Source organism: Lissotriton vulgaris, chromosome 11, assembly GCF_964263255.1.
Source record: "Lissotriton vulgaris chromosome 11, aLisVul1.2, whole genome shotgun sequence".
In the NCBI taxonomy this organism is placed as follows: Eukaryota; Metazoa; Chordata; class Amphibia; order Caudata; family Salamandridae; genus Lissotriton; species Lissotriton vulgaris.
Genome location: NC_141699.1, coordinates 1,093,511,953 through 1,093,533,207, shown reverse-complemented (window position 1 = coordinate 1,093,533,207; position 21,255 = coordinate 1,093,511,953). Strand labels below are relative to the sequence as shown.

The window sequence follows — 21,255 nt, the reverse complement described above, 5'->3', positions numbered from 1 at the left end:
CATTCCCTGGATGGTGTCATCAGTGATGTCATGAGTGATGTCACTGACCATGTCAGGAGTGATGTAATATGTGACGTCATCAGCAGTGCAGTGCAGGCGCGCAAGTTATAGTGAGTCCAACTAACTATAACGTGGGAATTTCAATGGTTTTATGTCAGTAAAATTTACAGCTAACTATAACTGGTGTGAAACCTATGTTTTTTTTCCAGTGAATATATATATATATATATATATATATATATATATATATACACATACATACATGCAAGAGACCAAGGATTTCATTGGTTTATGGGAAAGGAGATAGTGTGAATATGTATTATAGGGATTAAAGTGCCCTCTGCTGTACGCTAAAAGGAAGCATATTCCAGTCCGTTAATTCTTTATCAAGTTTCTTATTCTATGGACCAGCACAGTGAACATTTCTTCTGCTCCATTTCTCTACATCTTGAATCCAGTATTCTAAAGTGGGCGGCTGTGGGTTCTTCCTTTTATTAGCGGAACCTGCGTCCCTGCCAACATTGCTGCTTTATGTTGAGTGGGTATAAGAGTAAATCCTAATGTACAGGCATTTAGTCTCTTGGGAATCATGATGCGTGTAGAGCATCGAATCCTATCCGACGTCTGTCGCTGGCAATCTGCTCACTTAACATTGGTTTGTCCCTTGTTTGTGGCGGGCACTTTGGCTCAGTATATAGGGATACAACAGGAATGCGGAGCCTATCGCTTCTGTGTATCCAGGCAACACAGTTGTCCACCTGAGGGACACAAGATCACTACCGACATTGTTAAATGGGAAGACTCAATCTGGCGAGATTGCTGGACATGGATCAAATGTAACGAGTCAGTGACGTCCCCACAAGGGCCCTAAGGGTCGGGATACTTGGAAGCCAAGAATGTGAGATCCAAATCATTAATGACGCAATCCAGCCATAATATGTCCGTAGAATTATACTTTGTCTACTGTAGAGAGTTGATTTTTCGACTAAGCTGCCCCAGTGGGATCATAATCTTACCCTGATGTTTCAGGGCACTTGGTGGCTGTGTTCAAAGTCTCCATTTGCTGAGATTGTCAAAATGAAAACTGAATTGTTGGGCATTTGGAAATCAAAAATGGAGAAGCAGAAATCAGACAACTTTGTCTGATTTATATAAAAAGAAGAGGCCACATGTGCGTAGCTCTTTTGTTGTCGCATGCGGGCCGATTAGCAAAATCAGGCCGTTTGCGACCTCAGAAAAAAGCCTTTTTGTATTTGCGGAAAACGCTATTTTGCTATTCGGTAACCCATTACTGAATCACAAAATGGGTTTGTGATTCGGTATTAGGAAGGGCTGTGTTAATGGCAGCTCTTACTAATAACTACTCTCGGTGCTATGAACGAATGTTGTGCAACCGAAATGTGTTCACAAAACATTACCTACTTCAAGTAGGTGGTAACCCAGTTGCAAATGGGGAAAGGTCCCCAGGGGCCCCCTTTTCCTTTGTGAATGGATGTGAAAACGTTTTTTAAGAGCAAGCAGTAGTTCCAGGGACCACTTCCTACTGTTAAAAACTGAAACGTTTCATTCTTGTTTTTGATATGCACCCCGTTTTCATTTGAGGAAAAAGGCTGCATTTAAAAAATAAAACTAAATTACAAAAACGTTGCTTTATTTAAAAGCAAACACAGGCATGATGGTCTGCTATCCCCAGCAGGCCGCCATACCTGTGTTATCTATTCCCAATGGGCCGCAATTTGTGACCTACCTCATGAATATTAATGATGTAGGTCGATTGCAACCACATTAGGAATGGCTGAATGTGTCATGGGCAAATTTCTACATAGGTGTTTGTGATTTCCTAATAGCAAATCGTAAAAATTCACTATTAGCAACTTGCAAAATGAAACTTACGTACATGTGGCCCTAAAAGACAATAATACAAAAAAGAATTCTTTATTTGAAGCTATATCCCGTTCTCTGCTCGAGCGTGTCCTGTACTTAGATTAGTCTCCAAGGAGTACCTCTGGCCAGAACTTCTCCTGAGGACAGTGCTGGGCCCACACACGAGTTATCATTTTTCGAAAGCTAATAAAATAAATGTAACCGAATTGATTAATAGTAATATCCTTTACTCTTATGTGGATAGCCCACATAACACATACTTATTTATGAATGAGGTATTCATAATTTAGGCTTTTTATAAGTCTTTATTACGCGTACACAACTCAACAGCTATGCTCAGCTGATCAATGGAAATGTAAGAAGGAAACAAAAGAGCCCCCGGAATGAGAAAGCGCTACAATGCCAGGCTAATGGCAGAAGTATACAAAAGCTTATAGCCTAACCTTTCTGTTCGAAAGACTGTATGTAGCAATACAGCAGGGTTTGAGTTATTGGAACTGAACAGTTACAGAGAGGAAGGGAAGCCAATCACTGGAACAATACATTACAAACAATGCACCATATATATTTACATTGTTACTTAATAAATGGTTTAAAATTTGAGGGAAGCGGAGACCATGTACTTTGTCTACAACCACACATTTGTCAATCAAGTGCCTAAGCTGGTTGTAAAACCCTGATCTCTGGTGCCAGAGGTAGTCACCTATGCAGCATCTCCTCTGTAAGCTAATGTTGAAGCACATCTTGTTCAGGGGTGTGGAATTTAATAAAATATCTACTTGTCCATGGAACAAGTTGCTTCATAAATCGAATTATCCTGTAAACAAAAAATCTACTTGTCCCTTTAGTGCCATGTAGTGCAGCGACAAATTATGGCAGCAGTCTCATTATATAAGAGCTCTTATGATAGTCTAGCTGATTATGCCAGAGCTAATACTATGCAAAAAGAACAATTGATAGACAGAATGCAGAACGAGGTCATACATTCACCCCAGTACAGATATCTGGGCCTAAATCCATCGTTTTTTTGCTCACCATTCCGTTCCAGTTTGGACCCAGCCATATGCAAATCAGTCTTGACCCTGCGCCCAATGAGAACAGTCCAGCCGAAACTGCCAGCCCAGGTCCTCCCTGGACTGGAAACAAGCATCCTAGGACCGGTTTTGGCCTTTCATGGGCAAAAGAACGATGGATCTAACCCAGATCTCTTGACTGGGGGAGAATGTTTTAATCATTCAGCATTCCGTCCATCATTTGTTGCAGCTAATACTATAGCAGAGCTTAAATAATAGCAATTTCCTTATTTTATCACCTTTTAGCACATTTACATACTTGGGCTGGAGGTCAGCAATGGTTTCAGGGTTGGAATGCCCTTTTGAGTCTGTGCAAACCTACTAACTTGAATATTTTAAGGGTTTTCACCATCTCTTCTCTAATCTTTTTCTTTACTGAGAAAGGTTGTAAATTTACTCCTGACAAGGGCAGAAGTAAAACTTCTTCCAGTGCAGGTAAAAAAGTGGTTGTAGAGAAAGTGAGCTTATAAACTCTCAACAGATCTTCGCATGAGTAAATCAACTCCTGTATATTTTCTTATTCTAAAATACTGTTCACAGATATTGTCTAGGAGTACGATTTCCCGGTTTCCTTCTGTAAATTCTCATGAATTCATGAAATACATAAATCTGTACTAATGCAAAGACAACCATGGGTGCACTTTTGTGACTTTCTTTAAGAATTAGGCCCCCTATTAGGTGTGGTGTTAACCAAGACCTTTTGTTTTTATTAAAATTCGGTCTCCCTCGCTATACATCTATTGAATGGCTTCACTGTAAGTGATATCATTTCGCTCTTTCACAAGGAGCACATCAGCACCTAAAGTAGTTCTGTTCAGTGCCAATAACTATAGTGAGAATCTGTACTTTTTGAGAGCAGAACATATTTTTGCTTTTTGCCAATGTTTGTTACAATGATGAGGGCCTGGCAGCTTCCACAATGAAGTTTAACAAAAGCTACATCAAAACAAGACACGCATTGACAAAACCAAACGACTGACCACCAATACCACACCTAGTGGCTTTGCCAATGCTCATTTATTTTCATGTTTTCTATAATCTTGTTGCAAGTGGTTACACTCCTTTTCCATCATGAATGTTTTTTGGAAATACTAGCTCGCATCAACCCATTTTACTAAATGATGCTTCAAAGAAATGCTCCTGTAGTTTTCACAGTAGTTTAGCAAAATGTTTTTTTTCCTAGTTACATTTTTTTGTTAACATTTTATTTTGAAAGCCAAGAATCGTCAATCTTTCAAGCATCTGCAAATATTTGCATTTAATCAAAGAACACTCTAGGAGCCTTTTATGTAGCCTTATATTGTTAAGCTTTGCAAACGTGTGTACACATTTTTTTTACTGGATCTACTGTCAGCAGTACAGTACGAGCTTACAACATTTATTTAAAATGTTCATCCGAATAATAAAGGGTTTGCATTAATGAGCCATAAATACAAGTTCGAACAGCATTAACATTTGGACCCAAATTTACCTCTGTGCTCCATAATGTTGTACTGTAAACTGGCAGCCAAAGGGCTTGTGCTGCAGGTGGTTGGGCCTACTTGTCCCAAGGACAAAACAAACATGAAAACTTGTTGTCCTTGACCCCAAACAATATGTCCTTGGGTCAATGCAGACATGTTTGCTTATACTTGAAACTTAGTAGTAAATATATAGTCATTTACAAGGACAGAACCCAGTTCTCAATTTATAGAATTGTATCTAATAGGATTTATTCATTCGCCAATTCTGCTGTTATGCTGGAATTTTCATGTGAGCAAATCTGCTAACAAGAGCAAGTTTGTAGACTTTTCCGCGATGGGTCCAACTATAAAAGTTGGTGACATCCCAGAAAATGGCCGGTTTAGGGGCATTTAGAAACTTTGTGCAGTTACTTAAAGCTCCTGAAAGAAGTTATAGATTTGAAAATATCAAAGACACAAGTACATTGTTTATAGAGTAGGAATGGGGAAGTTGTACGTAAATGTGGAATGAGCATCTGTGTAAGATTTTTCTATGTTTTGAACATGTCTTTCCATTAGAGAAATATAACAAGCAGATGACCATCATGGTCACATTTCTACACGTATAAATTTACACTTTCATGTCCAACTGTGTTGGAGGGTACACATGTGACTACTCCCTCCAATCTGTGACCGTGTCATACGCCTAAGAATACTCCCACCATTTCTGAAAGAATTCCAGTCCGAAATGTATTTAAAATGTAGGTCTAAGTCAACATGAGTACATTTTAGCCTTTTTCAAGGAGCGAGTTGTTATATTGTTTGTATTCTAATCTCCCTAAATTCTGACTTGTGCCCTGATGCAGATCAGTTGGCACCGATTTACTTTGAGTGTGTGTTTTGTGATACTCCATGGATAAGGGATATACATAACTTTGGAAGAATATCCCTTGTCCTCAGTGTTTGGCATGCTACATCATCGAGCTCTACATCACAGCAAAGGGTGAATCGGGGTGTGTCGGCTTGGGTTCTACCATTCTAGTCGAAGCTCTGTTTTATGCTTCTTTTTCGATGTGATCTGGGGGGATCCGTTATGATGTTGAACAGTTGGAACAAACCTGTAAGTTTATTGGGTTAAGGTATCCGAGGCACGATTATAATCAAAACTTTGGATGATTAGGGAAGTTATTTATCCCTTCATGGTAATGAGTCCCCATTTTTAAGCCTCTTTTGCTAATGCCACAGGGTCACCAGGCTTTCTTCAGGGATGTGATATTTCCAGTTTGTTTGAATGTTTCTGTTGGAAGTTCCTTTGATTAACACATAGCACACACAACACTTATGACAAGATAAAGAAAAGCTTGCATGATACTTGCTTTGTATCTACTGATAGAGGTAATTCTCACTCCGCTTACTAGAATCCTAGGGAAAAGGGAGAGCGGATACCTCCTACTGGCCACACATTTGTCAAGGGACCGGTATTGCACTGATAAGTGTTGTTGTTACCCGATTTAGTAGTAGAATTCCATTTACCTAACTCGGAAGGATAGAAGGCTGAATCGGCCTTGCTGGGATTCAAACTTTAGACCTGCATATCACAGCTTGTTGCAGCAGCCAACATTAAACTCACTCAGTCATCCGGTTGCCTAAAGAAGCCAAGAAATACAACGCTGTCTCCCATTTATGTCGTGGTCAAACAAGAGCTAAAATTCAGGTCAGGAGAGTTGTGTTTTCGATTTTAAATTCCGCTGGATTCTTTGCTATCAGCGGCAGCAAAAAGCTGATGAGTGGAATTGCACCAAAGCTTGCTTGTAACTACAATTTTATATCAAGGTGTGGCTTTGCTTGGTTTGGAATAAACCGACTCGCACATTTCTGAAACATTTTTGTTACAAAAATGTGTCGGGCCGGCCTTGAGTTAATGAGGAAAGAAGATAAGAATATCTGAGTAGACATGGTTTGAAAAATAAATAATCTGAGAGCGGACCTGGGCTTCAAATCTAATATGATTGGCTGAAAAAATATTTTTTGTTGACGCCTTTACAGGATGCCAGGCATCAAAGCCTGTGTCATGAAAAAAGGTACAGTGGTTGCCCCACATATAAAAACATAAAATAAAAAATAAATCCTTGTATTCACATGTAGATAGGCAATTTTTGGGGGAGGAAAAAAGTTTTTATTTATTTACATATTTTGCAAATGCAGGGGGCACCCAGTTGCACATGGCCGCATGCTGTGCCCCGTGAGGATCGGGTGTTGGATGGATGGGAAGGAGGGCTAGCCAAATGCCTGGTTCTTCCGCCCATCCCGATCTGTGCCCTGCAGAGTGCGGATAAGTTTTGTAGAATTTGAAAATACATGTAAAAGTAAAGTTGAAATCCCATTTAAATCCAAAGTAAAGTTATGATTCCGAAAAAAAAAAAAAACTCCTGAAATAGGGAATTGTTAGTCAGTATTTCTCAACCCATTACTTTGGTACAGATACAATTCTATTCTAACATAGTATAAACTCTGAATTATATTCAAAATAATATTTTGTATTTGTTAAAATTAATTCTATACTGTTAACATTGTAAGATATTGAATTTGACCTATTTTTGATTAATACGTATTAACTTTAAATTGCACATGCATTGAAATGCCCCTGTACACGACCTATCAATGCACTACTCATCCTTGAAGTCTAAACCCCCCTTGCTTCCCCTAACACTACCTTTCCCTGAACCCTAACAACCCATGCTGCCCACAAACACTACCCATTTCTGAACCCTAAAACCACCTTCCTACCCCAATACATATCACTAAACCCTAAAACACCCTTACCCCTATATACCAACCATGAACCCTAAAACCCCCTTACACTATACCCATCTCTCTGAAACCTGAAAAACTCACTGCCCCTATATGTTGCCCCCCCTACACACACCCACACACAACTGCGATGGAAAGCCCCATGAAGTAAAATTTGTTGCACCATTCATGTGAAGTAAACATGCGGTATTCCCTGCGTTGTAGCGACCAGCCTGATGTACTTCACCGCAATGTAACTTCCCTCAAAGTAGTGACTGCAAAGTAATGGTAGCACACGAAAATTGGTAAGGTATGGTTAGCTACACAGACCATAGCTTGAGTCGATGCCGTGCAAACTACACTCCTAGATGGTTGTGGTGGGATCCGCTTTACTCATTCATGACACTTTTGAAGTGCAGCATTTTGAGAGAGGACCTTACTTCTTCTACATGCTGTCCTGTCTGTCACCTTATTTTCCATCAGAAATTTTCCAAAGGCCCTTAGATCTGTCATAATGGAGCCTGAGTGGCTAATATTAAACCGTAAAGGAATTTGACCTTTGCCACATTGTGTATTGGAAACATTTCCCTTTTTTCCAAGCCAAGAAAACAGACATTAGCGAATACTAGGGGCACGTCCTTGGAGTGTCAATATTAGACTCACTCATAAATAAATTCCAGCCGCCCAGTGATTTTCCCTGCAGTGCTTTTTAACCTTCTTCTGAAGACCTCATTTGATAAGCAAGCAGTGTTGAGTAGATGTGTCATCGCGGTGCAGTTACAGTCGAGAACCCAGCTACCTCTCCAATCACTCGTTGACTGTTATTTTGGCCCTGTACAGCTCTCCGCTGCCTTTTGCTGATGTCATCGCCACATAAAGACCATCACATAGATACATAAGATACGGATGCAGCAGAGGAGAGCCTGTTGCAGGTTGGAGAACTGACGGCATGGTTCATCACTCTGTTTACTACCCCTGCGTTTTGAGACCCGTTGAGGTGAATCCAGATATTCGTCTCCATGTTGCTCTAGTCCAGTGAAGTTCTGGTTGCTCTAGATCTCCAGGCTTGGTAGTTCGGACAGGACTGTTCCCATGAGGCACAGGGTCAGAGCTGATTTGCATATAGCCAGTGTCTTACCCAGGGTGGTGTGGAGTGCAAAAAAATGATGGATTTAGGCCCAGATCCTTGTACTGGGGTGAATGTATGACATTGTTCTACATTCTGTCCATCTACTGTGTTTTTTGCAATTTTCACCCCGAGTGGGCTGGGTATGCTGAGACGTGAGCCCCAGGCTCTCCACACCACTGGAGTCAAGCTATCCAGGCTGAATGAAGGCTGATAGCCAGAAACCGGTCCTTGGATGCTTGATTCCGGTCTGGGAAAGACATGGCTTGGTAGTTTGGACTGGACTATTCCCATTAGGCACAGGGTCAGAGCTGATTTGCATATAGCCAGTGTCTAACCCAGGGTGGTGTGGAGTGCAAAAAAAAAATGATGGATTTAGGCCCAGATCCTTGTACTGGGGTGAATGTATGACATTGTTCTACATTCTGTCCATCTACTGTGTTTTTTGCTAGATCTCCAGGCAGCACTGTAGATGAGCAAAACACACAAGATGATGGACGGAATGTTGCACAATGGCAAAACATTCACCCCAGTCACAGATCTGGGTTTAATCCGTTGTTATTTTGCTCACCAAGCCACCCCAGTTCAGACATGGCCATATGCAAATTAGTCTTGACCCTGTGCCTCATGGGAACAGTCCAGACTGTAGATGTGCTACCTTCTGCTGTGTTCTGCCGTGAACTCTGCGCTCCCTCATCATGTCCTCCCATCTCACCCAACAAGAAGCTGCTTCTCTCCGTACATGTACACTAATGGTTCCTTTACATTCTGGAGCAATCAACCACTGTCTAACTTCAGCCTTCCACATTCTGCTAAGTTCCTATGCCGTCATTCACAATATTTTTGTGCCAGACTTCATTTGTGGATGTTCCAACCAAGCCGGCTCTGGGTTTTAATGCACTTGTGCTGTGCACCTTGATGAACCTGCTCTTGATCATGGTGGCAGTAGGCCAAATGAGTTTATATGCCCTGTTTGTGCAGAGCCCGAGCATCTGGCAGTGCTGTACCAAAATGTATCCGTGAACCCAGTCCTCTAATTTTCACTCCAGCTAAAAGTAGGGTGCGTGCTCACACAAGACCCTCATTAACAATTTGTAGGGTTTATTTAGCTTCTAAGGCCGAGCTTGACATGAGGTTGGGGGATCCGGTGTGTTTTTACTGATGTGATTCGTGTGTTTGTTGGACATGAATTTCGGATCTGCTATTGCCCAAGCAGCACAGGAACCAATACACTGGTTTATTTGAAGTGAATTTCAAGTATTAGTTCCCACCCTGAGCAATGATGACCCACATCAGTCCATCTCCAGCTGAGATTCAGTGACCTTGGTGCAACTCTCATCAAAGCCTTCTTCCACACCATCCATTCCATGGGGCAGGGGCATGACATGGGACTGCAGAGGAGCGGCTGCAACATGGGTGGAGGAAAAGTAGTGTGTTGGGAGGTTGCGTGACTGCGTCTTTTGCCACTATGGGGAGAGTCAGACTAGCTCTTTTGCAGTAAGGCAGCCATGCTCCCTCCAAAGAGGGAGGCTTGGTAGGTACAGTTATTGAAAGAGTGGCATCCATGATGGTGTAGTCATGGAACCACAGTCCCAGCACAGAATTACCTTGAATTTTGAGAATTAACGTGACTGAGGACTTTCTCCCTTCTTATGACTAAGGGCGTTCTAGACCCGTCCGGGCGTGTTCTTTAACTGAGTGACTAGGAAGCCACTTGCAGGCGGTACATGGGTGGAAGAGATGTATTCAGACTTGGTAAAGCCTTAGCTGTCGATGCACTCGCCATACTTGCAAAAACAGCAGCAACATTGGGATCCTAGACTTTGTGCTTAACTGATTAGTGACGGGTGTGCTAGGATGTCCGTAAGTAAAGTTACGAGACACAAGGATCGTTTGTGGACATGTGATTTTCAGAATAATAAGGCTCAATTGCACACATGTGAAAAACGTGTTCATAAAGTTTAGTGAATGCATATATCAGCCTCCCAGCTGAAGGGACTTATAAGAAATTGGATTATTTGTTGAAGGGGATGAGAACCCACTTCAAATAATCATTCTCCTTGTCAGGATGAAGCACAAAGTCTGAAACCTGTACTTAGCCCTCCGGAAGTCTGGCACAAAATCAGTCAGGCATAACTTAGAGGATTTGTGTAAAGTATTTATGTAGCACACAAACAGTAATAAAGTGAAAACCAAACAAGAAAAATCCCAAACGTATTTACAAAACTGAGTAAATTTTAATAAATGTAATTATGTCAAAACTTAAAAAAATCAAATCACTAGATCTGGAGGTATGAGTTTTTAAAAGTTTTAAACAAAGTAGCACCTAAGGCTCAAAGCGCCAACTGTTAGTATCTGGCCATGTGAAACCATGTCAAAGTCAGAAGTTCAGGCTAACACGATGGAGGGCGTGCCCAATACTGGACTAGGTTCATCCCACTGGAAGTTTTACCTTCTGATTTTGCTGTGAGGATAGTGTGGTGCGGCTCTGCGTTGGATCCGGTGAGGCTTCCAGCTGGGGGTGGCACGGCTCTGCAGGGCTCCCCTCTGCACATTGTGAGATCCGGTGAAGCCTTTCATGAGTAGCTGCATGGTGCAGCTCTGCGAGGCTCTGAGTCGCTCTGCGTTTGATCCTTTGAGGCTTCGAGTAGGGAGCTGCAGATCTCTGCGTCATTTGTCATTGGATCCGTGAAGCCTTCAGCTAGAAGCATCACAACTGTACGGGGTGCTTTATTGCTCTGCGTCAGATCTGGTCAAATCTTCCGTGAGGCAGGGAGTAGTGCACTCTGACTCCAGCCAAAGCTCCAAGAGCTTGATGACAGCATTTGTTGGTCAGGACTCATTGCCACATAGGCCAGCAGAGGGAGACAGGTCAGGTCCAGTTGGGTTGAGTCAGCTGGGAAGAAGGAAAGGCCTCTGGAACGTGTACCTCTGAAGCTCACACAGGCCAGCCCACTGACCCTTGGATTCACTTCTAGGGTCCTGGGTTCAATTCGTGCTTCAGACCGAGGGCAGTCCTTCCAGGGCTTCCTCACATGTTCAGCAGTGTTCCTATTTCAGGTTCTGGGGATGCCACTTTTATTCCCTGTGCCGGCCTACTATGGCATACATATATAGAACTCTATAACTGCCTCTGGTCAGTTCCTCCTTTTCCTCTGGGTTTGACACCAGCCTTGCAAGTGAACAAAGACCGGGTCAGGCCTGGTGTTTGGTCCTACTGCGTGTGCCTCAGCGGGCATCTATGAAGTGTAATCAGGACAAGGGGCTCAGCTCCTCCCCAGCCATCCATTCAGGAAGACCCTCACCTCTCCACTCTGAAGCCCTTTGCCCACTGTCTGTAAGGAAAACCCAAAACAACTCAGGAGCACTATTAACATTCAGGTGACAGTGGTAGGGTGGCACATTTGACTTACGCAGGAATTTGCAAACTTTCAAAACGTGGGAGTAACTAAAAAAGAGACTTAACCCTTCAGTTGGATTTAACATTCCTATTCTAATGAGTCCTTGAATCATTTTTCTAGCTAATCCCATACTGAAGCTATGCATTAAAGGGGGTTATAAGGTAGCCCATTGCTTTTCTGTGGAGAACCCACCTTGCTGCATGGAAAACCGGATTTGTAGGTTTCTCCCTGGTAAGACATGTAAAACTTAAGCATAACATGCCCTACTTTTTAAACTCCCTGACGTGTTGGCATTTAGGGCCCACTTTAGGGGTGACTTATAACTATTAAAAAGAAAGGCTTGGGCATAGCGAAAGGTTTATTTTGCCAGGTCGAAGGGACGGTTTTATACTGCTTTACAGGTTGCAAGGACTGACCTGAGACATGTTTACAGCGCTACTTCAGTGAGCATCGCAATGCGTGCTGCAGCGCACTTGCAACATTTAATTACTTTAAGAGCTGGTAACAGGCAGAATCAACCACCCCCCCCCTCCACCTAGATCAGTGAACCCCATCCTCGCTTGTCCTGAAATCTAAACACCAGTCTGCGCACACACCAATTCTGGGCACACGTGGTGTATTTCTTCTGTTCATGACTTCATGTTGAGTTGCCTGTATGTTTGAAATCTTTGTCTTCACCACCAAGGAGTTTATAGAAGAAGTGAGCCTGTTCAGATGTGGGTAGAATACAATGTACTTAGTGTGGCTTGGCACGCAGTGGTGGACAGCTGTTTGCATTCTGACTCATAGAATGGAGGTATTTGTGATTCAGCTGAATGCGGGCTTTGTGTATAGCGCGTGAAGCGGTCAAGAAGCGTCTTCCTCCGCTCGTGGTCTCACGTTCGACGTATGTTGGCTTCGTTGCACAAAGAGCATTTGAGGATGTTTGAAAACTTTATATTCAAGATTTCATGTTTACTGTCCACCACCTTCTTCGGACGCTGTTCGTTTTTAGATAACGCTTTGACGGAGTGTATGATTCTGGTCTTGAAATAATGCTTTGAGGGTGAGCTATCCGGTTCTTCCTGTACATTATTCTGTTCTCCACCACTGTCTGAAGCTGGAGTGCTGCTTGAGGCCAACAATGACACGTCCCTAGCTTATTGGCTGGAGTATTAGGAGCGGAAGAACATTTCATATCCTTTCGTGTCAGGTATTTATAAAGTGTAAGCTGAGCTTAGTGAGCAGTGGCACGTTGTAGAGGCGGGCTCAGGAGGATGTAGGGGAACCACTCAAAGATTGTGCGCAGGGTCACAGAATGGCTGATGGTGTTGGGGAGGTGCTAAGATTCCTGTTGGTATTTTCAGGTAGGCAGAATGCTCTCTTTGGGCACTAATGCAGGGCCTCCTCCAAGTCTTGAAGATCCCTAATACTCTGAGTCTTGTATGAGGGTTTGTGTGACGGTGGTTGTTCCATGGGCTTGAATCCAAGACCGAGACGGCTTGAACCCAAGACCGAGCTGGCTTGAATCCAAGACCGCGGCGGCTTGAATCCAAGACCGCGGCGGCTTGAATCCAAGACCGAGCCGGCTTGAATCCAAGACCGAGCCGGCTTGAACCCAAGACCGAGCCGGCTTGAATCCAAGACCGAGCCGGCTTGAATCCAAGACCGAGCCGGCTTGAATCCAAGACCGAGACGGCTTGAATCCAAGACCGAGACGGCTTGAATCCAAGACCGAGACGGCTTGAATCCAAGATCGAGCCGGCTTGAATCCAAGACCGAGCCGGCTTGAATCCAAGACCGAGCCGGCTTGAATCCAAGACCGAGCCGGCTTGAATCCAAGACCGAGCCGGCTTGAATCCAAGACCGAGCCGGCTTGAACCCAAGACCGAGACGGCTTGAACCCAAGACCGAGCCGGCTTGAACCCAAGACCGAGCCGGCTTGAACCCAAGACCGAGCCGGCTTGAATCCAAGACCGAGCCGGCTTGAACCCAAGACCGAGCCGGCTTGAACCCAAGACCGAGCCGGCTTGAACCCAAGACCGAGCCGGCTTGAACCCAAGACCGAGCCGGCTTGAATCCAAGACCGAGCCGGCTTGAATCCAAGACCGAGCCGGCTTGAACCCAAGACCGAGCCGGCTTGAACCCAAGACCGAGCCGGCTTGAACCCAAGACCGAGCCGGCTTGAATCCAAGACCGAGCCGGCTTGAATCCAAGACCGAACCGGCTTGAATCCAAGACCGAGCCGGCTTGAATCCAAGACCGAGCCGGCTTGAACCCAAGACCGAGCCGGCTTGAACCCAAGACCGAGCCGGCTTGAATCCAAGACCGAGCCGGCTTGAATCCAAGACCGAGCCGGCCTGAATCCAAGACCGAGCCGGCTTGAATCCAAGACCGAGCCGGCTTGAATCCAAGACCGAGCCGGCTTGAATCCAAGACCGAGCCGGCTTGAATCCAAGACCGAGCCGGCTTGAATCCAAGACCGAGCCGGCTTGAATCCAAGACCGAGCCGGCTTGGACCCAAGACCGAGCCGGCTTGGACCCAAGACCGAGCCGGCTTGGACCCAAGACCGAGCCGGCTTGGACCCAAGACCGAGCCGGCTTGGACCCAAGACCGAGCCGGCTTGGACCCAAGACCGAGCCGGCTTGGACCCAAGACCGAGCCGGCTTGGACCCAAGACCGAGCCGGCTTGGACCCAAGACCGAGCCGGCTTGGACCCAAGACCGAGCCGGCTTGGACCCAAGACCGAGCCGGCTTGGACCCAAGACCGAGCCGGCTTGGACCCAAGACCGAGCCGGCTTGGACCCAAGACCGAGCCGGCTTGGACCCAAGACCGAGACGGCTTGCGTCTGGGTTTGTTTGGAATCTGATCAGACTGCTTTGGAAACTTCTCTCCACAGTTCTTCAAGTTGTGGCAGCAAACAGAGGTTCAGATGAAGGGGGAAGAAGGGTGGCAGAGGTAGCAGTGCTGGTGTTTTCAGAGGGCCCAGGAGTCAGTCATTTGCATGGGTTACTGTCCCTTACTTGCCTGGTGTGCTTTTGTCTGCGGCTCAGGATCCTAAGTTGTGTGAGAGCCGATATCTGTCAACAAGGACCAACTCTGCGCCTAAGAATGCTCAAGAAATCTCTTGTTACTGTACGTTGTAGCGGTCCATCAGGAAGGGCTCTCCTCACAATCCATTCTATTCATAAGCATCTTTGGGAGATGTGATTCCGCTCTCACGGACAAGAAAGAGGTGGTGATCTCGAAGTGAATGCTCATCTAACATGCCCTGGATTTTCTGATCCACCTACATTTATACACGTCTATATACACAAACTAGGCTTTCAACGCATCCATGGGATTGCTGAAGTAAAACTTCATAAGGAGATGGTACCACGTTGAACCATATCCCAAAGCTGCCGACTGTGACGCTGGGTGAGGGCGTGAAGGCTCTGAGCGTGGTCTCTCACTGTCTCGAAGATGCAGACGAGCTATCGCCAGAATTGCTATTGGAAGTCTTTGCAGTTTTAGTTGGGTTATTCTTGAATTTACCAAGAAATACAGATGTTATTGAATTGGCTTGTTTATATGTAAGCAGTTTCAATGGAGAACAGAACGAAGTTTGTAGCAAGCTTTCAGCTCCTGATAATATTGATCTGTCTCGCATAATGAATGTGTCTTCTTCCTGCATTTTCTTGGATGGTACCCCCACCCTGCATTTGTACAGTCATGAATTTGAGATTGTGTCAGAGTTGGGTGTGAATATATTAATATAACATTACTGAATCAATAACTTTCGAAGCTTCAACTTGTCATTTTCTTTTTTTTCAGCTATTTGTAGCTTCCGGCAGATCAGACCACCTCCAGGGCTCCAGCAGACATCTGGAGGCCAATGGCAGAAGATCTTAGTTGAACAAGGTATGTTGACCAGCCTTTTGTGCACTGCAAAATAGAAGGTGAATTCCATGACAGGTGAACATTGTAAAGTTGGATAAACGGATAATTACCCCATTAGACCTTCAGTTGGGTATTGGGTCATCTAACCTATTGTCAAACTCTCACAAACTTGCATTTCGCCTTGAATACATGCAGAATTTGTACAGGAAGGGATGGTGTAGTATTTGAAAATCAGTGCTTTCAAAACTGTCAAAACACGTACGTTGTGTGCATATATTGGTGTCCTTATTGGCTGCTTTATATGGGAAGCTCGATCAGTCACTACGGATCAGGATTGTGGAACACATAAGTACGATTGGGAGGGGTACGAGAGCTACCCCGATGCAATGCATTTTAGGGAACTCCATAGCAGTGACTACTCAAACCAGAACATTTTGGGTATTTACAGTAAAAACAAACATCTGAGAGGAGGACATCGTAAATCAAGGTTGACATAGTTGTAATCAAAATGTATTAATTTGTCAATAGTGAAACCCGAAGGTCTCGTCCTATACGATGCCCTCTGTTATTTTCTCAATTAAGCACAGTGTAGATATCAGCCACAACCTGGCGTTGGTAAATTTCTGCTTTCTTTTGTCTTTTCTCCAAAACTTTAAATGTTCTGTATTTGTAAATGATGATTTTGTTTACCTGCCTGGACTTTATTCTCTTTCAACAGTCGTTATAATTATGCAATTGGTAGCACTTCCAGCGGACGTGGAATAAAGCGTGAAAAGGCAATACCGAAGACTGGAGTTTTGGGGGGATGAGTTTTTGAGATGCCAACAGTTGGGGAGCTGGTGTGAAAAATCATGAGCGCCACATCATTGGGAAGGATGATGCTGAGGGTGACCAGGGTAGATAGGACAGTGAGAGACAAGAGTATCCTGCGTTGCAGAGAGACTATGAGGATGGGTAAGAAGTGGTTATGATGCAAATGTAAGACCACAGGAGAGAGGGCAGTCTCCAAGATGGAGAGCTGTGTTACCTGATTGAAGGGGGTTCATATTAAAAGCATGTAGTTTATACTGTGAAACAGTATGCAGCTTATATTCTAACTTTAGCAAGGACAATGCTGGTGAAAAGGATTAGTAGAACAGATTGGGCACAGCGGCAATCGGCTGTAGTTGGTCTTTAATGAGGTAGACTTACAGCGTTTACGTGGTTGCATGATTGGTTGGTTGTCCAGAAGCGTTGCATCTAAAGTGGGATTTTAGTCGACATTTGAATTGTAGGAAAGGAACTAAGTCTGCTCATTGAGGGGTTGGTTTACAAGCCTGGGGACACGAGTGGAGAATGCCTATTAACCTGCTATTCATTATTGCTGTGTGGTATTTCTGTTTGATGCCATTGTTTTGGGTGGGATCCAGAAAAGTTGTGGAAATGCTGAGGGTGTTAACCTCATCCAGTAGGACACGACTAGGGTTTGAACTATGAGCTGGAAATTTGTTTTGGGTAGTAACTTCTACTCTTGCATAGTAGACTTAATCAAACGTATGCTTTGAACCATTTTTGCTCTGGAGTTTCGAGTCCGTGTTTGTAGTCTATCGCAGCCACATGTTGTGGCTCATGGGTTAAGATTCAAACAGGAATATTTTAGCTTCATGAAATCAATGAAAGTATAGTAGTTTGGGAACTGTGATCCCACCTGAGAGGGTTATAATTCAGTTTGTGTAGAATTCCCTTTCCGACAGACCGCAATGCACCAGATTTAAAGGAGTGTGAGGCATGGTTTTATTACCAGGAAGTTTTCTGAGAGATGACAATACTATTGCTCCTCTGCATGATGCCATACAGAGGCCTCTTGGTTTAGTATCTTGACCCACTGGTTCTGTCTATGCACAAAAGATGATAGTCGGACCCACAAAATACTCAGTCCAACTCTGACACATAGTTAACCGTATACTGGGTTGGACCCAAAAGCTCACACTCGCCACTCCATTATGGGACTCGGACCAACTGGGCTCCCTCGGGAGGACAAGAGGGTTTGACAAATGGGATCTTATTGGGCTGTCTCCAATCGGGGACCTCTGGGGGGCAGGTGGGGTGGTTTCATTTGTCTCACTTCAAGAAACGCACAACTTAGAGGACAAGGAATATTTCAGATATATGCAAGTCCGACACTCCCTCCAAACTAACCTGCCAGCAGGGTCTTCCCCACCAGAATCCTCTCCCTTGAAGGACAGACTGCTTGAAGGATACCTGCTGGACAAGGCCTTCTCCCTCACCTTTAAAAAACTCAACAACAATACTCTGGACCCCCTTGTACTCTTGAGGGAGCGATGGGAGAGAGATGGGCTAGAACTAGATGATGAAGAATGGCAGGAAGCAGTGTCCTCCCCACGGGAAGTCGCAATTTCATCTAGACTACGACTTGTCCAACTTTAAAATTTTATATAGGATCTATGGTCCCGATTCACAGAATGAATTTAAGACTCAATCCTAAACTTACTACCGTTTTGGTATTCACAGATTGCACTTACTACTTTTGGTATTCACAGAATGAACTTACTCATTTCAGTATTCACAGAAGTTAGGACTCCTAACTTTAGGACTCCTAAATGCCGTCTGTGAATACCGAAAGTCTTAAAATTAGGATTTTTCTCAATTTAGTAGTAGTAAAGTTAGGAGTCCTAACTTTACTACTACTAAATTGAGAAAAATCCTAATTTTAAGACTTTCGGTATTCACAAGAGGCATTTAGGAGTCCTAACTTCTGTGAATACCGAAATGAGTAAGTGAAGGCATTTAGGAGTCCTAACTTCTGTGAATACCGAAATGAGTAAGTGAAGGCATTTAGGAGTCCTAACTTCTGTGAATACCGAAATGAGTAAGTTCATTCTGTGAATACCAAAACAGTAGTAAGTTTAGGATTGAGTTTTAAGTTCATTCTGTGAATCGGGCCCCTTGTCTCTGGCCCTTGACTGGTACACATGGGTAGGGCTAGGGATCGACAATGCAGGAGACAATGTAGACTAGAGGGCTCCGTTATGCAGATTATATGGGAGTGCGGGCGTATTCGGGAATATTGGAGGAAGGTGCACGAGTGCATGAGTACAGTCTGGGCAGTTGTGATTAGGCCCGAAGCCAAGCAGTGTCTCTTTAACCTGTGGGAACCCACAGACCTCAACAGCAAGGCCAGCTATGGGCGACTCTGGGTCAAATGGTGGCTAAAATAAATATTGCTCGTTTATGGGGAGCGACTGCACCGCCTACACTGGCAGCCTGGAAGGCGGAATGGACTGGTGTATGGTCAGGGACATTTTTTTTTATGTTGCACTCAGTTGCTCCCAAAGTGGATGGCTGTCTGGGATAGATGTAATGTGTATCGTGGCAATATTTGTGAGCCTCCTCTTCTTTCCTCCCGTGATGATCCAACATCGCCATAACTACCGTATTATTGTGTTTTTGCTGTGGATAGAGTGCTATGACCTGTATCGATCTAATTTTCAGAACTGTGCTGCTGGAGCCAATGTGTATCTGCAATGAAGTGACTTGAACGTTTGGTAATAAAAACAGAATGCAACAAAAAAAATGATAGTCTAAATTCTCTTGGAACTTAACAGTGAACTGTAAGTGGGAGAAGTTATCTGCGCCCTAATGGATGCATTTGTGCTTCCCTGTGAGGAATGAAAAGAACCAGCCAAGGACTGTTCGGTCTTTCTACTGTGTAGTAAAAGTTGCTAACAGTGTTTTCTGGTCTACGTTGCTGAAGGTGGCCGACTCATTTCTTGGGATAAGCAGGCAGGGAACAGCTTGTTCAGGGTGAGTCGAGTATTTAATAGCGGTGATTTTTGGTGTTCCCATATGGTCTGGTGCCTGTACCCTCCCCGTTCATTTATAGAGCACTAGGGGGGCCTGATACAAAACCGTACACAAGTTAGCAGGTGAACATGTATGGGAACGATGCGAAGGAGTGAAATTTGAATTTGCAAATAAGTGTGAAGGTTGTAAACAAGTAAAATGAGGAAGAGCACAATAGTTTCAATGTGTGTCAGAGGAGTTGTGGTGCAACATGCAGACTTGGAAGTGAAGAACCAGGTGAGCTAAAGGGCAACTGTTGTAAATGTTCTGAAATATGCGGTGCTTTATGATGTAACCTATAGTGCTTTACAGGCGCGGGATGGTTCAGTAAAAGATGAAGTGTATGTGTTGGGAGAACAGGTCATAAAGACGGCGAATACAGTTGTAGCGGGTTTCCAAGTAGCAGTTGATATCAAATGTTGTTGCATAGTTTTTGTCTCGTGAAATTTGGGGGAGGAAGAGGTTTATCTTTTTGGTTTTTCATGTGTTATTATTTTTTTTAATTCCTATGTTTTTATTGAAATTGCGGTCTTGCCAGAATTTCATTTTATATTTCGCCACATTGGACATTTCTGTATTAGTTCAGTTTCACAGCCCAGTGTAGTCCGTTGCAGCTTGCCGTCTCCTGATCGTCAAATCTTTACTCTCATCTTAAACACCCTGGTCCAAGTATTAGAGGACATTCGTCATTTTTCAGTGAATTTAGCCTTAGTGGTCTTTTGTAGAAGGCCCTTGTAAAACTTCAGTTCTTCCTCCCACTCTGTCTCTTCTAGGTTGTCTGTACAACTTCAGCCCAGTTTCTGGTCTACTTGTCTCATGATGACCATGTAGTAACACGCTACACAAATGGAAGTTAAATAAATTCCTGTATTATGCAACCAAGCGCTCCGCATCTACCAAGCAATTGATTTATCCAACTGTCATTTATCATATTCTAACTTCAACATTCCACGTTCTTCAGATGTCAGTACTTCACCCCTCCCCTTTTAAACATAAATAAAAACCTTTCTATACATCATATTTAAAAAGTATAATCATTGCGTTGACACATTTTAAATAGTGAAATTCACCATATAGCCTATGGGGGGAAAAGGGTATGTAATCTAGCTCAATTCATTAATCACAAAGATAATTACCCAACTGAATGGGATGCTTAATTCATCTCTTTGGTCTTCTAATCAACTTGTCAATCGCAGTCACAGCAATAGAATTTAAATCCGTTCCACTATCTTCTTGTCCCAGGATTTCTTCACCACTCCTAGACTGATCATACACTTGTTATGTTGTTGTTCACAGCACTCTCTTGGTGCTCTGCAGTCACAATATCTTCTTCCAGATTGCGTGTCTTACCATTTTATTTCGCTGGCATTTCTACTCTTCATTGTTCCTAACACGCAGCTAATATCTTTAAATTCCACACCTTACCATCTTTTAATCTCATCGCATTATGTAACACTTGTTTAATGTGGTTAGGTTCAAAGTAAGAACTAACTCCCTTAAGAACTATGCCTGTTTTTTATATTCTAACCTATTGTCCAAGCTTTAACTTGCTTTGTTTGACCCCATGTTTCCAGTTGTAGTATTTTTCGTATTCTTCTTGTTTGTTTTATATTTGTTCTCTGACTTTTCCCAAAGACCAGGTTACACTCGTAGGAGGGGGTAACCAGCTTGGGTTAACATTTGCTCTAGGTTTCCTTCCTCTAATTAATTCAAATGGGGAAAATCCTGTGCTTGCCACTTCTGTTCATCAATATGACCAAAGAGCTTGATACACTGGCATTCCCCAACAAGAATTGTTTCTAATGGCAACTGAATGGCCCCCTTGAGAACTTTGAG

At 43.7% G+C, this 21,255-nt stretch overlaps 1 protein-coding gene across 2 annotated transcripts in view; it reads left to right on the top strand.

Moving 5' to 3' along the window:
* The window catches only part of PCYT1A (phosphate cytidylyltransferase 1A, choline), a 170,537-nt gene that overhangs the window by 28,848 nt on the left and 120,434 nt on the right, over window positions 1–21,255 (top strand). For both annotated transcript variants that reach the window (XM_086944610.1, XM_086944611.1), the window contains exon 2: window positions 15,511–15,597. The gene's annotated coding sequence lies outside the window, so the exon portion shown is untranslated. The remainder of the gene's footprint in view (window positions 1–15,510; window positions 15,598–21,255) is intronic.